The 13140-nt window shown below is 45.3% G+C and overlaps 1 protein-coding gene and 1 pseudogene across 2 annotated transcripts in view; one reads left to right on the top strand and one right to left on the bottom strand.

Annotated features, from left to right (window-relative positions):
* LOC311514623 (olfactory receptor 52M1-like) overlaps window positions 1-13140 on the top strand; it is a gene marked incomplete at both ends in the record, with an annotated part of 149886 nt that overhangs the window by 132450 nt on the left and 4296 nt on the right. The gene's annotated exons all lie outside the window — the stretch shown is intronic.
* LOC311512915 (olfactory receptor 52K2-like) lies at window positions 8316-9303 on the bottom strand (annotated as a pseudogene). Its single transcript has one exon. The product of its transcript is annotated as an olfactory receptor 52K2-like (transcript).

The raw sequence follows: 13140 nt of genomic DNA, 5'->3' as shown, positions 1-13140 counted from the left end.
AGATGCAACGTACCTTGATTTCTCAGCGGTATTTGATTTAGTAGGGGAAAATGTTGAGTTGGTGAGTTGGAGCAGGGGAAGGATTTTACCTCTGTGCATGGCAGTGGTTTAACAAACTGCATCCAGTTCTGTAGTCCAAATTTGAAAAAAAAGATGTTGAAAACATGCAGAGGGTGCAGAAAAGAGCCACAAAAATGATTGGAGGATGGAGAAAAAGCCGGATCGTTAGACTTGAAAGTGTATATCTCTCTAATTTATCAAGAAAATGCCCAAGTGGAGACTTTTATGGGGAGAAAACTCTTGGTAATAATGGGCCCTATAATCTACCAGAGAAAGGCTGAGCAAGACCAAAGGGCCGGAAGCTGAAGCCAGGCAAATTCCAGCTTGAAATTAGGGCCAAATAGTTCACACTATTGGTGTTTAAAGACTGGGACACACTGAGAAGAAAAGTCTTGGATTCTCCAATTTCGCATCTTGGCAGATCAAGACTGGATGTTTTTCTGGAAGATCTGCTTGAAGGGTTGTTTACATTTTAAATTCTACAGCCGTGCTTCCCTAGCTCTTTAATATAATTACTACTTACACAGAGGGAAGGGGTTCTCCCCTCAGCATAGGTAATACCCGAGAGGTGGTAGCTAGGTTGATGGAAGAATTAATCTCATGCTGTCTACACCAGGGCACAGATGATCCAACAAGTTCTGGGAATGTATTGGAGACAAATTTTTGTTCCATAAGCGGGAGAAAGCTATGAGGAGAGAGGCTGTTCTAGACCTGATGTTGACATAGAAGGAGGAACTGGTTGCGAATGGAAAGTGGAAGGCAGCTTGGGGGAAAGTGATCATGAAATGATAGAGTTCATGATTCTAAAGAATGGTAGGAGGGAAAACAGCAAAATAAAGACAATGGATTTGAAGAAGGCAGACTTTAGCAAACTCAGGGAGTTGTTACGTAAGATCTCATGAGAAGGAAGTCTAAGGGGAAAAACAATAGAAGACATCTGGCAGTTTTTCAGAGAGACATTATTAAGGGCACAAGAGCAAACTATCCCACTGCATAGGAAAGATAGGATGTACGGCAAGAGATCACAGTGGATTAACCAGGAGATCTTCAGTGATTTAAAAAACAAAAAAGGATCCTAAAAAAGTGGAAACAAGGTCAAATTACAAAGGAGAAATATAAACAAATAAATAACACATGTATGTAGGAGCTAAATTAGAAAGGCCAACGCACAAAACGCGACCAAAGTAGCTGGATACATAAAGGAAACAAGAAACCATAACAAGAAAACATTCTACAAATACATTGGAAGCAATCACAAGACCAAGGACACTGTAGTTCCATTACTAAATGAAGAGGGAAAAGCAATAACAAAAAATGTGGAAATGACAGAGGTGCTTAATGACTTCTTTGATTTGTTTTCCACTAAGACAGTTGATGGTGTTTGGACACCTAACATAGAGAATGCCAGTGAAAATGGGGTAGGTTCAAATGCTAAAAAAGGGAAAGAACAAGTACAAAGTTACTTGGACAAGTCAGATGTCTTCAAGTCACCAGAGCCTGACAAAATGCATCCTAGAATACTCAAGGAACTGACTGAGGAGATATCTGAGACATTAGCTATTATCTTTGAAAAGTCATGGAAGACAGGGGAAATTCTGGAAGACTGGAGAAGAGCACATATAGTGCCTATCTATAAAATGGGAACTAAGGGCACCTCTGGCAATTACAGACCAGTCAGCTTAACTTCTGTACCAGGTAAGATAAGGGAGCAAATAATTAAGGAATCAATTTGAAAACATCTGGAAGATAATAAGATGATACGTGATAGCATGGATTTGTCAAGAACAAATCATGTCCAACCAATCTGATAGCTTTCTTTGACAGGGTAACAAGCCTTGTGGATGGGGGGAAGTAGTAGGTGTAGTATATCTCAATTTTAGAAAGCCTTTTGACACAGTATTGCATGACTTTCCCATTAAGAAACTAGGGAAATACACCCTAGATGGAGCTAAAATAAGGTGGGTGCATAACTGGTTGGAAAACTGCTCACAGAAAGTAATTATCAATGGTTCACCATCAGGCTGGAAGGACATAACAAGTGGGGAGATCAGTTCTGGGTTCAGTTCCTTTCAATGTCTTCATCAGCAATTTATTCCATGGCATAGAGAGTACCCTTATTAAATTAGCAGATGATCCCAAGTTGGGAGGGGTTGAAGAAGTCCTTTGGAGAATCGGATAAACATTCAAAATGATCAGGAACAGCTGGAGAAAAGGATGATTAGGGTTTTGAAAACATGACCTCTGAGGGAAGACTGAAAAAATTGTTTTTTTCAAATTTTCGGTGTTTGGACTGAGATTTCCCAAGCTGGGTGTCTGCGTCGAGCAGTATTGTTTTTTTAAAGTTTCAGGCAGAACAGTTCAGCTGACTTCTGGAATGTAGCGAGGAGAAAGTACGTGTTACCCATGTTAAAAATTCTCATTATTGTTCGAGTGAGGAGCTCTAGCACCTCCAAGCTTTCCAGGTGATAAAAGTCAGGTAAGAGCCCCTGTCCCTCTGCCCCATTAACAGACAGAGTCCAGAAATACAAGAGGAGTGGGTTACAGTGTCTGTGCATTAACACACAGTTGGCTCCTGACGTCTGTTCTCAGTTCTTGCTCCAAGGACAGTTTTGCCTCACTGGGGCCTGAGCACAGCACGGGTCGTGGTCTCAGAATTTGGCCTTGTAATGCACAGCTAATAATATCTTTTGCCCTGAAGGATTCACTGTGCCACTGAAATTCACCACCTGGGGGCAGTAGTCCAACAGATGAGCAGGGGTGCACAGTAAAGAGTGACATTTTGGCCAATGATTCTTTAGCAAACTCATCACTTACGGCAAGGGCCCTGGGACGTTTCAAGGACCACAGACTTACTCTCTATCCCACCACACCCACATTACTCAGGGTTTGACAATCAGCCTCTCAGCAAAAGATGATACCTGTGAATCCTGAGACGGAAGTGAAACCTGAGACGGAAATCCTGAGATGGAAGTGGAACCAAGAAGGACAGTACCAGGGGAAAAGATTGGGCCCAGACTAGGAAGGAGTCTAGTCTGTGAAAGACACATATTGTTCTCAATGTATTAGGCTTAGACTTGTGTGTTTCTGCTTAATTTTGCTTGGTGACTTACTTTGTTCTGTCCGTTGTTACTTGAAACCACTTAAACACTACTTTTTTATATTTAATAAAATCACTTTTGTTTATCAATAAACCCAGAGTGAGTGGGGGAGCAAACAGCTGTGCATATCTATCAGTGTTATAGAGGGTGAACAATTTATGAGTTTACCCTGCATAGGCTTTATATACAGTAAAATGAATTTATTTGGGGTTTGGATCCCATTGGGAGCTGGGCATCTGGGTGCTGGAGTCAGGTACCTGCTGAGCTGTTTTCAGTTTAGTCTGCAGCTTTGAGGGCATGGACCAGACCCTGGGTCTGTGTGGCAGCAGGCTAGCATGTCTGGCTCAATGAGGCAGGGTTCTGGAGTCCCAAGCTTGCAGGGAAAATGGGTTCAGATGTAATTTCAGAACATCAGGTGGCAGTCCCAAGGGGATCTCTGTGACCAAACCCGTCTCAGTAATGGAACGCTGAACTGCCTTATGTTCAGCTACTAGGAGGTGCCATGGGTAATATACATTACAGTTGCGATATGCTGTCATGGATTTACAGGTCTTGTGCTCTCCTTCGGCTCCGTATCGTCCCTAGAAGAAGCCCCCTTCATTGTGACAGCCCTTCTTGAGGGTCCACTCTCTCAAGGGTTAAGCCATATGTCCCTCCGCCTCCTGGAACCACACCTCTCTAAGCCTTCTCCACACTGTCTCTTCCTGTGGGCTCCCTCAGGGAGTCCTCTCACTCTCTTCCACCCCCAGAAGGAATAATGCAACCCCGATATCTAGACTAGAGTGTGACATTCCCCAGGTGATATCTGGACCTGTGATCTGCTAGGGCACTCGAATCCTCCACTCTGGGAGCCAGCCTTACCCTACTCTGCTGTGAGAACCCCCACTCCTGGGCTGTTCACGCACAGCCTCAAGCATGTAAGCTGCTCCCAGCTACGTGAGTGAGCACTTTTGGCCAGCTGCTGTTTGGATTGTGCAACCAAATGACACTAGCCAATATCTCTGGTCCCAGACACAACCCTAGGAACCTCCATCTTGCAGTGTCCAGTTATGCCCACTGGACTCTGCAAGCTTACTTGAGTTTGCCAGTTTAACAAAGAAATTGATATGTACCAGGCTTGTTATCCCAAGGGGAGTCTCTGACATGCTTCAAACCAAATGCACTGCTTCAGATAGAATAAACAAACAAATTTATTAACTACAAAAGATAGATTTTAAGTGATTATAAGTCAAAACACAACAATTCAGATTTGGTCAAATGAAATAAAAGCAAAACACCTTCTAAGATGATCTTACACTTTTAGTTCCCTTACAAACTTAGATGCTTCTCACCACAGGCTGGCTGGTTGCCCTTCAGCAGGGCTTTCCCCTATGAGCAAAGCTTCTGTCTCTTGGTTGTGGTGGTGTTTGTAGATGGAGGTGGAAGAGAAAGGAAGAGCATGGCAAACGTCTTTCCCTTTTATCATGTTCTTTCTTCCCTCTTGGCTTTGCCCCTCCCTTCAGAGCCAGGTGAGCATTACATCATCGCAGTCCAAAATTGATCAAGGGAACGGGGGGGGGACGACTCACTTGAGCGTCCAACAGATCCGCCATTGCTGCCTAGGCCTGTGTCCTTTGTTCCTGTGAGGCTGGACTGGGTTTGCCCCATACATGCCCTGATGAGGTGTGAACTGCCCCTCTGCTCCTGGAAAGTTTTGCCTGGGCTTGTTTTTAAGCCATGAGGACACATTTACAGCCTCATAACTATAGACATGAAATTACATGTCTATAACTATAACAACAATGTTAAGTGCATCATGAGCCGTCCGAAGACACTCAACATGACCAACTTTGCATTGGATACCGCTCAGTCATTTTATAAGGATGAACATGGTGGTGCAGGGTGTTCCCCCGAGGTACAGAGCATCACACAGAGTGACTTTCAGCCACTGTAAAACAGAAGGGTTTGCTGACCATCTTAACACAGCATAGGAGGCTCTCATGGCCCTCAGGCCTAGCCTCCCTCAACACAGTAGATCTAGGTCTCTCCCACATCCAGGTGGGCTCTGGATGATCTCTCTCCCCAGTCCAGAAGCCCCCTCCTTCCAGACAACCAAACTATACCATCTCCCCCTACAGCTCCTCCGCTGTCCTTTGTCTTCATTCCCAAGTAAACACATCTCCTGTGCCCCCTTTTTCCTTCACTGGTAAGAACTGGCTGACTGCCAAGCTGGGGTAGTCTTCCAGATCATCAGGTCACTGCTCACTAGGGTACCCCACGTCCAGGCAGTTGTCTGGTGTCCCGAGTGCTAGGCAAGGTCACACCTAGTCCTCTGTAACAACAAACTCCAGCTCCCACCACCTCATTAAACACGCAACACACAGGGAAAACTGAGACCTACAATATTCATTCAAAACTCTGTAGTAACTCAGAGCCCTCCCCATCTAGTGTCCCATCTCTGGCATTGGAAATATTTGCTGCCATCAGTCACAGATCAGCTTGTTAGAGAACTTATTCCTTCACTCTCCCACTTCCCTGGTCCTTCTCACATGAAGAGAGAGCAACAATACCCGAAGTCCGAAGGTGCAAACAATTTGATGTTTATTGGGGTGAACTTCCAATAAGCTTAAATACAAGTTCCTTTTCCTTATTTCCGAATCCCAACTTACTTCCTGTTTGCCCCTAATTTATATAGTAATATTCTTAGCTATACCTTAACCAATCATTCTACTAAAATTTAACTAACCAATCCTAACATATTGTAACATGATTAGCTAACCAATTATATCCCACCACCTTCATTAGTTTACACCCAGCAAAATTAATTATACAGCAGACAGGAACAATCACAGAACCAGACAGAGATTATACAGACAAACAATAGCAAAGTGGGAACTATAATGGCAAGACAATACAGAAGTGAGGATTTCACATCCCAGTATTGATAAGTGAGTTCTTGCCAGACAGGATGCTATCAAACTAAGTTTTCTTTTACATTTTCTAGGCACTTCCCTTTCTCTGGAGCTGATAGGCACTATCAGGACAGGATTGTATTCCTAACAGCCCAATAGCACCTTCTTTCCATGTGACTACTTTGGAATGTGAGGATGTGACGGGTCGCTTCCCAGCTTATGGCTGCCTCTGTCGCTTAGCCAAAGGCCTTAGCCTAAGAACAGGGCCCCAGACTGTCACAGTAAGAGAAGGACCTTACATTGGCAGACAGTGATTTTGATTCTTTCTTGTATATCTCTAACTAGCCAAGTGATAAGAATACACCTAAATTCTTAAAGTACAGGCCTTTACAGACAGGCCTGAATATCTATATCCTAACACAGCTGCAAGCCACTGTAGGCAGTTTCCTCATACTATCCCCTCCAGACACTGATTAAGTTCAGTTTTGAAGCCAGCTAGGTTTCTTTCCCACACTGCTCTCCTTGAGAGGCTGTTCCAGAATTTCACTCCTCTGACGGTTAGAAACCTTCATCTAATTTCAAGCCTAAACTTGTCGATGGCAAATTTTTAGCCATTTGTCCTTGTGTCAACATTGGCCCTTATTTAAATAACTCCTCTCCCTTCCTGGTATTTATCTCTGATGTATTTATGGAGAGCATCATAGCTCCCCTCAGCCTTCATTTGGTTAAACTAAACAAGAGAAGTATCAGGATACATCTGCTCATTCTGCAGCCTCTTGGTGGCAGGAGAGGGACCTGTGGGGGAGTGGGTGCAGACAGTTTAGATAAATACTGCTATCAAAATCAGCATTTCTTTTTGGTAAAAGACTCCCAGGTCTCAGAGTGACTAATAATGCTGCAAGAAGGCAGCAGAAAGAAAAGCTGCATTTCCAGCTTTCTCCTGTTTCTTCTCTCCCTCCCTCTCTCTCCTTGTGTGCGTGTCTGTCTTGTGTTGTCTGGAGAAAAACCAGACTCCACTGCAACAACAGCAGCCCAAAAGCTACCACCTAAACCTGGGTCTCTTTTTCTCAACAAAGGTCTCCAACACTTAGTAAAAAACTGTCAACAGGGGGTTTCTTTTTAAAAGATGCTCTAAAGAGAAAAGGAAAAGGAAAATCATTAAAACAAACATTTCAATTAGTTTTGTAAGTTGTATATGTTATAACTGTTTTTTCTTAGAATCATAGACCCATACAGTGAGAAGGGACTGCAAGGGTCAGCTAATCTAACCCCCTGCCAAGATGCAGGATTCTTCTTTCTCTGTGTAATTAATAAAAGGCCAGCACATATTTTATGGCAATCGTTACAGCGGGAGTTGCCAGCTGTAACTTTATGTGAAACCCTGGACCACACTTAACTGTTTAATACTGTGACAGTAAAACACGGGTTATATTAATCCCTTCAGGCCACTGTGCTTGAGACATCTGATTTCCCCTCATGAACGCAACAGAACAAATGTGTATGACTGTAAGGAGCTACTCTGAGAGAAGAAGATATCTGATGCTAGGAAACGCAACTGTTGACCAATAGGGATGGCTTGTGAGTATGGGAGACAGAACTTGGACCTCATCTGATATATTGTCTTCCAGGGGAGGTCAGAATGGCCACAGGCTTCACCATGATCAAAACTAAAGGCAAAACAGCTCTTTAAATTAGCTCTCAATAACCCCCCACTCTCTTACACCCATCCCCCGCCTCCCAAGCCAATACATTAATGTAGCTATTTCTCCTACATCTTTGGAAGAAAGAGAGAGAGGAAGAGAAAAAAACATAACTGTTATTATAAATAGGTGGCATTCTGATTGTCTGCTGCTAGAGGATTTCTAAGCAGATAGACAGAGGAGATCTATATTTATGCAGGACTGGGGTCCATTTAGCTACCTCTGATGGTTACAGCACAGTCCTTGGCATGCAGCAGAGGAGCCCTCTTGCTTGACCAATAGGGTTGTTTGTCATAGGCTGGATGTTCCCAAACTGAGATCCAGGGACCTCAAGAGGTCTGCAATGCATGTCCCATCAGTCCACAGAGAGCTGGCTCCTCACGTCACTGACACTCCTCTTAATCTCCAGCTACTAAATTGTAATTTTCAGGAAGCTAAAAATACACAGCATACTTTCCCAATATTGCTTTTCCATGCCGCTCACTGCTGTAGTTGCTCTAGTGATGTATTATGATCACGGAGAGCAGAGAAGGTGCCCCAGGTGATGGTGAATGGGAGGGATGGGTTTATGAAATGCTCTCTGAAAAGATATGTTTCCCCCTATGAAATAGCTTGAAAGCCCCTTGTATATAGACTCCGAGGACCCTTTCATGGATCTTTTTGGTTCTGACCCCATAGATGACGGGGTTCATCATGGGTGGAACCAGCAGATATATGTTGGCTACAATAATGTGAACAGGAGGAGCCATACTGTGACTGAATCGATGGGTGAGAATGGAGAAAAAAGCTGGAATATAAAACCCTAGGATAACACAGATGTGGCAGCTACAGATGCCTAGTGAAGTGATACGAGCCTCTTTGGAGGGGCGCTTGAAGATGGCCCGGAGGATCAGGATTTAGGACAGGACAATGAGGATAAAATCTAACCCCAATATAAGAAATGCCACAACCAGACTATCGGCCCTCATGGCTGTTGTGTCCACACAGGCCAGTTTCACCAGAGCCATGAACTCACAATAGGTGTGAAAAATGACATGGGCCCTACAGTACAGGAGTTGTGGCAGCAGGAATGGGTGTGGACCCACTAATACAGCCCCCCTCATCACAACACCAAGCCCTATTTGGGCTATGGCCCAATTGGTCAGGACGGCCGAGTGTCGCAGCGGGTTACAGATAGCAACGTAGCGATCAAAGGCCATGGCCAGCATGAACCCAGACTCCATGACTGACAGTGAATGAAGGAGGTACATCTGTGACAGGCAGGCGTTGATGTGAATGCCGGTTGCTGAACCAGAATATGCAGAGGGCTTTGGGGAGGGTGGTGGTGGATACAACCAGGTCGGTGAGCGCCAGCATGGAAAGGAAAAGGTACATGGGCTCGTGGAGGCTCGGCTCAGTCTTGATAACAGCCAGGAGGAGGCCATTCCCCAGGAGGGACAGAAGGTAGACGGAGCAGAAGGGGATGGAGATCCAGACACGCGCTGCCTCCAGCCCCGGGATGCCGAGGAGGATGAAGGTGGAGGGGTGGGGCGTGGTCCAGTTGGAAGCTGCCATAGTGGGGCCAATTGAGTGCACTCAGTTCCATGGCATGGGTGTTTCCTCCCCCTGTAACTAACCATTAAAACAATCATTAATCAGCTGATGGGAAGATGACAAGGTGGTGTTTTCTCAGCAGTAATTGATCCAATATACCCCTAACGTCACATGGGCACTAAATCATAACTAATCCATTATACATGCTAACCATTGCAGCCATTCTGTTCTGAATGCCACATGGCTTCAGCCATTACTGGACAGTGCATATTTACAATCCTGAGCAGTGGTAAAGCAAAGCAATTCCACATTTCCAAGATCCCTGTGTGGATCAGAGTCTAGAATTTGCCCAAGGTGTAACAAATTCAAGCCAGTGAACGCACAAACCAGTAACCCACACAGAACATACAGGCGCCTCTGTCATAAAGGGGAGAGCTGGGACACCTGCAGGGTCTTCCTAAGGGACAGGGACATTTGAACTGAGCTAATGTTCCCTAAAATGTCCTAATAGATTCAGACACAGCAGACATCCCTTTCTAAATATCCAGAAGAAGACAGAAAATCTGCCCCTCATTGAATAACCCTGGTGAGTTAAAAGTTGAATCAAGCCCTGAGACACGGGTTCCCAAACTTTTTGCTGGCATGGCCCCATTTTAATGGACTGGTTCCTCCTGGGACCCCAGACAGCATGGAGGATGCCATTTTGAAATGCAAAATGGCACCTTCCTCAGAGCGTGACTTTGTACATACGATGCCTGTGAGGTCACACTGTGCAGAGGATGCCATTTTGTAGAGCTAACTGGCATTCTCTGTGCATCGTGATCTTGTATGCACCATACATGAGAGGTCACCCTGTTCAGATCCTCCGCACAATAGGGATCGCCACATCCTTCCCGTCAGGGCACGTTCAAGGATTCCGGCCTATCTTTGAGGCATTTAGGGGCCTGGGCCCAGTATGTCTAAAAGGTTGTAAATCTCTGAGATGAAGACATGACTCCTACACTCCTCAGGCTCAATGGAACTTTATACCATGAATGTAAAACTCATTTAAGCATCAGGTGGACCTTTCCCATGGGCCAGGCCCACACTGAAACAAAACCTCATGAGAACTAAGGTCCACTCCCAACCCTCCCCACCTTCCGCTCCAAGTGTCAGGTGCACTTCTTCAACCAGTCTTCTCTAGCATAAGCACAAGGCCATTTGGGCATCACAAACCCCCAAGCCCTACCATTGTGTGTAAGCTTGGAGTTTGTCACTTTTATCAACATACATTGGTCCAATAAAAGGTATCCCCACACCTACCTTGTCTCTCTAGATGTTAGTCACATCACTTAACACACATCTGGAAGGCACTCAGCTTCTACAGTGATGAAGGTGGGATAAGAACTTGAATAAAATTGAACAGAATTCCAGACATATGGCTCTCAGAGCTCTCCTCCAGACCCTGAGCCTGCCTCTCTCTGAGCTCTTCTGGCCAGGGAGCAACCTGCCCAGCAGGAAGCCCTTCCCATGCCCCAGCTCTGTGCTTCTTCTACTATTGCATAAGGCAAGTGCAGATAACAAGGGATATTTCTGGGCTCCAAACCCCTGCACTCACCTAGCTCCTGCTCAGCAGAAAGGGGCTGCCCTGGGAGGGGTCTGGAGAGTCTCTGTGCCGTGCTGGAGGAGCGCTGGGCAGGGAGGTTTATAGCCATCGCTGTGGAATCCCAGCAGGGTTTCTGCCTCACCTGAGAAGCCACAGCTCAGTGGAGAGAGCGAGACAGACAAACAGCCCCCTGTTTTCCCCTGTGCCTGAGCATACCGTGCCTCAAGGGCGCTGGGGAGGGGGATGCATCAGGGACGAGTGGAGACAATGGGAAAATCTCCTTGCAAAAATATCAAAAGCAATAAAGGATTTTTCCACAGATTGTTAATTTGCATGATTCTTTCAAATGTCACTCCACTGGGAAGGGTCCCAGCTCCTGATTCTCTGGGAGTTTACTCTGTCTTATGGCCTGTTTTGATTGGGGGTTGGGAGGGTTGGATTCCACTTCCCTTCTGATTGCTTCTGTCCTTCATTTTTAAGGGGTATGGATCAGGTTCTGCCCTCAGAAACAGGGCAACTCCCAACTTAGCCAGTGAGAGCTTCACACCCAGGCTGACAGAGGGGAACAATGATACTGGAACCCCAAGCTTGGGGGTTGTCAGGATTCCTCCCCCACTCTGAACTCTAGGGTACAGACGTGGGGACCTCCATGAAAACCTCCTAAGCTTACTTTTACTAGCTTAGGTTAAAACTTCCCCAAGGTACAAATTAATTTTGTCCTTGGAATATCCACTGCCACCACCAAACTCTAACTGGGTTTACTGGGAAATGTAGTTTTGACATGTCTTTTCCCCCCAAAATCCTCCCAACCCTTGCACCCCACTTCCTGGGAAAAGTTTGGTAAAAATCCTCACCAATTTGCATAGGTGACCACAGACCCAAACCCTTGGATCTGAGAACAATGAAAAAGCAATCAGTTTTCTTACAAGAAGACTTTTAATAGAAATAGAAGTAAATAGAAGTAAAGAAATCACCTCTGTAAAATCAGGATGGTAGATACCTTACAGGGTAATTAGATTCAAAACATAAAGAATCCCTCTAGGCAAAACCTTAAGTTACAAAAAAGACACACAGACAGAAATAGTCATTCTATTCAGCACAATTCTCTTCTCAGCCATTTAAAGAAATCATAATCTAACACATACCTAGCTAGATTACTTACTAAAGTTCTAAGACTCCATTCCTGGTCTATCCCCGGCAAAAGCAGCGTATAGACAGACACAGACCCTTTGTTTCTCTCCCTCCTCCCAGCTTTTGAAAATATCTTGTCTCCTCATTGGTCATTTTGGTCAGGTGCCAGCGAGGTTACCTTTAGCTTCTTAACCCTTTACAGGTGAGAGGATTTTTCCTCTGGCCAGGAGGGATTTTAAAGGGGTTTACCCTTCCCTTTATATTTATGACGGGGGGAGGGGGCAAAATGCCTGTAATATCTGTGTAAATACAGTGAAATGGTAGGGAGGATAGCCCCAGTGGAGACGATGCACCAGCCTCCCTCACCCCCAATTTCTCTTGACAGGCCTGCTGCAAACTGATCAGGGAGCAGATCTGCACTTTTCTAAAGCAAATGGCTTGTGGCTGTTACTGGTAGCAGTTGCATAGTGGAAATGTTTGTATTTCACAGCACCAATAATCCAGCAGTTATGTCAGATCTCTGTGTCCCATGAGGGCTGCCCAACTATGTCCAGATTCTGCCCCCATAGATCTCAACACTGTCTGTGTGTGAGATGTGTTGTGTCCCCTGGGTCTGTATGGTTCATAATAATGTTTCTATAGCAACCTCCCACAGGACAGGTTACAGAGCAGGTTGCAGGCTGCAGCAGGTTTATGGGAATCGCTTCACCCATTGCATAAGTGCAGCCAGCTGTAGTGTGAAACAGGCAAGTTGCTTCCACCTATCTATTCCATCCATCCCTCTCTCCACGCAGCCCTCTCTCTGCCTGTCTGTCCGGCACTGCACAGCCAGGGTTAAGGAGATGAAGTGGAAAAGGACTGCACAGCCAGGAAAATTTACAAAGGTATCCTTCAGGAGATACAAAGGAATTCTGTAGGCTGAAATTGTACCAGGACACCAGGTCCAATGCTTCCAAAACTTTCATAAAGTGCCACGGGATCTTTGATAGCCACAAGTGTCCAGCCCCTAGGTTTTGTCTCTTACCAACCCTCTCAATCCTCAGCAAGTGAGCAGGCTGGGGTAACCCCAGGGAGAGCAGAAGTCAAGAAATTTGATATGGTTGATATTAGTGAAACCTAGTGGAACAATGCGTAACTGGATC

The sequence above is a fragment of the Lepidochelys olivacea genome, assembly GCF_965140295.1.
Source record: "Lepidochelys olivacea isolate rLepOli2 genome assembly, chromosome: 1".
Classification (NCBI taxonomy): domain Eukaryota; kingdom Metazoa; phylum Chordata; order Testudines; family Cheloniidae; genus Lepidochelys; species Lepidochelys olivacea.
Note: the sequence above shows the minus strand (reverse complement) of the source record. Positions and strands in the feature narration are given on the sequence as shown.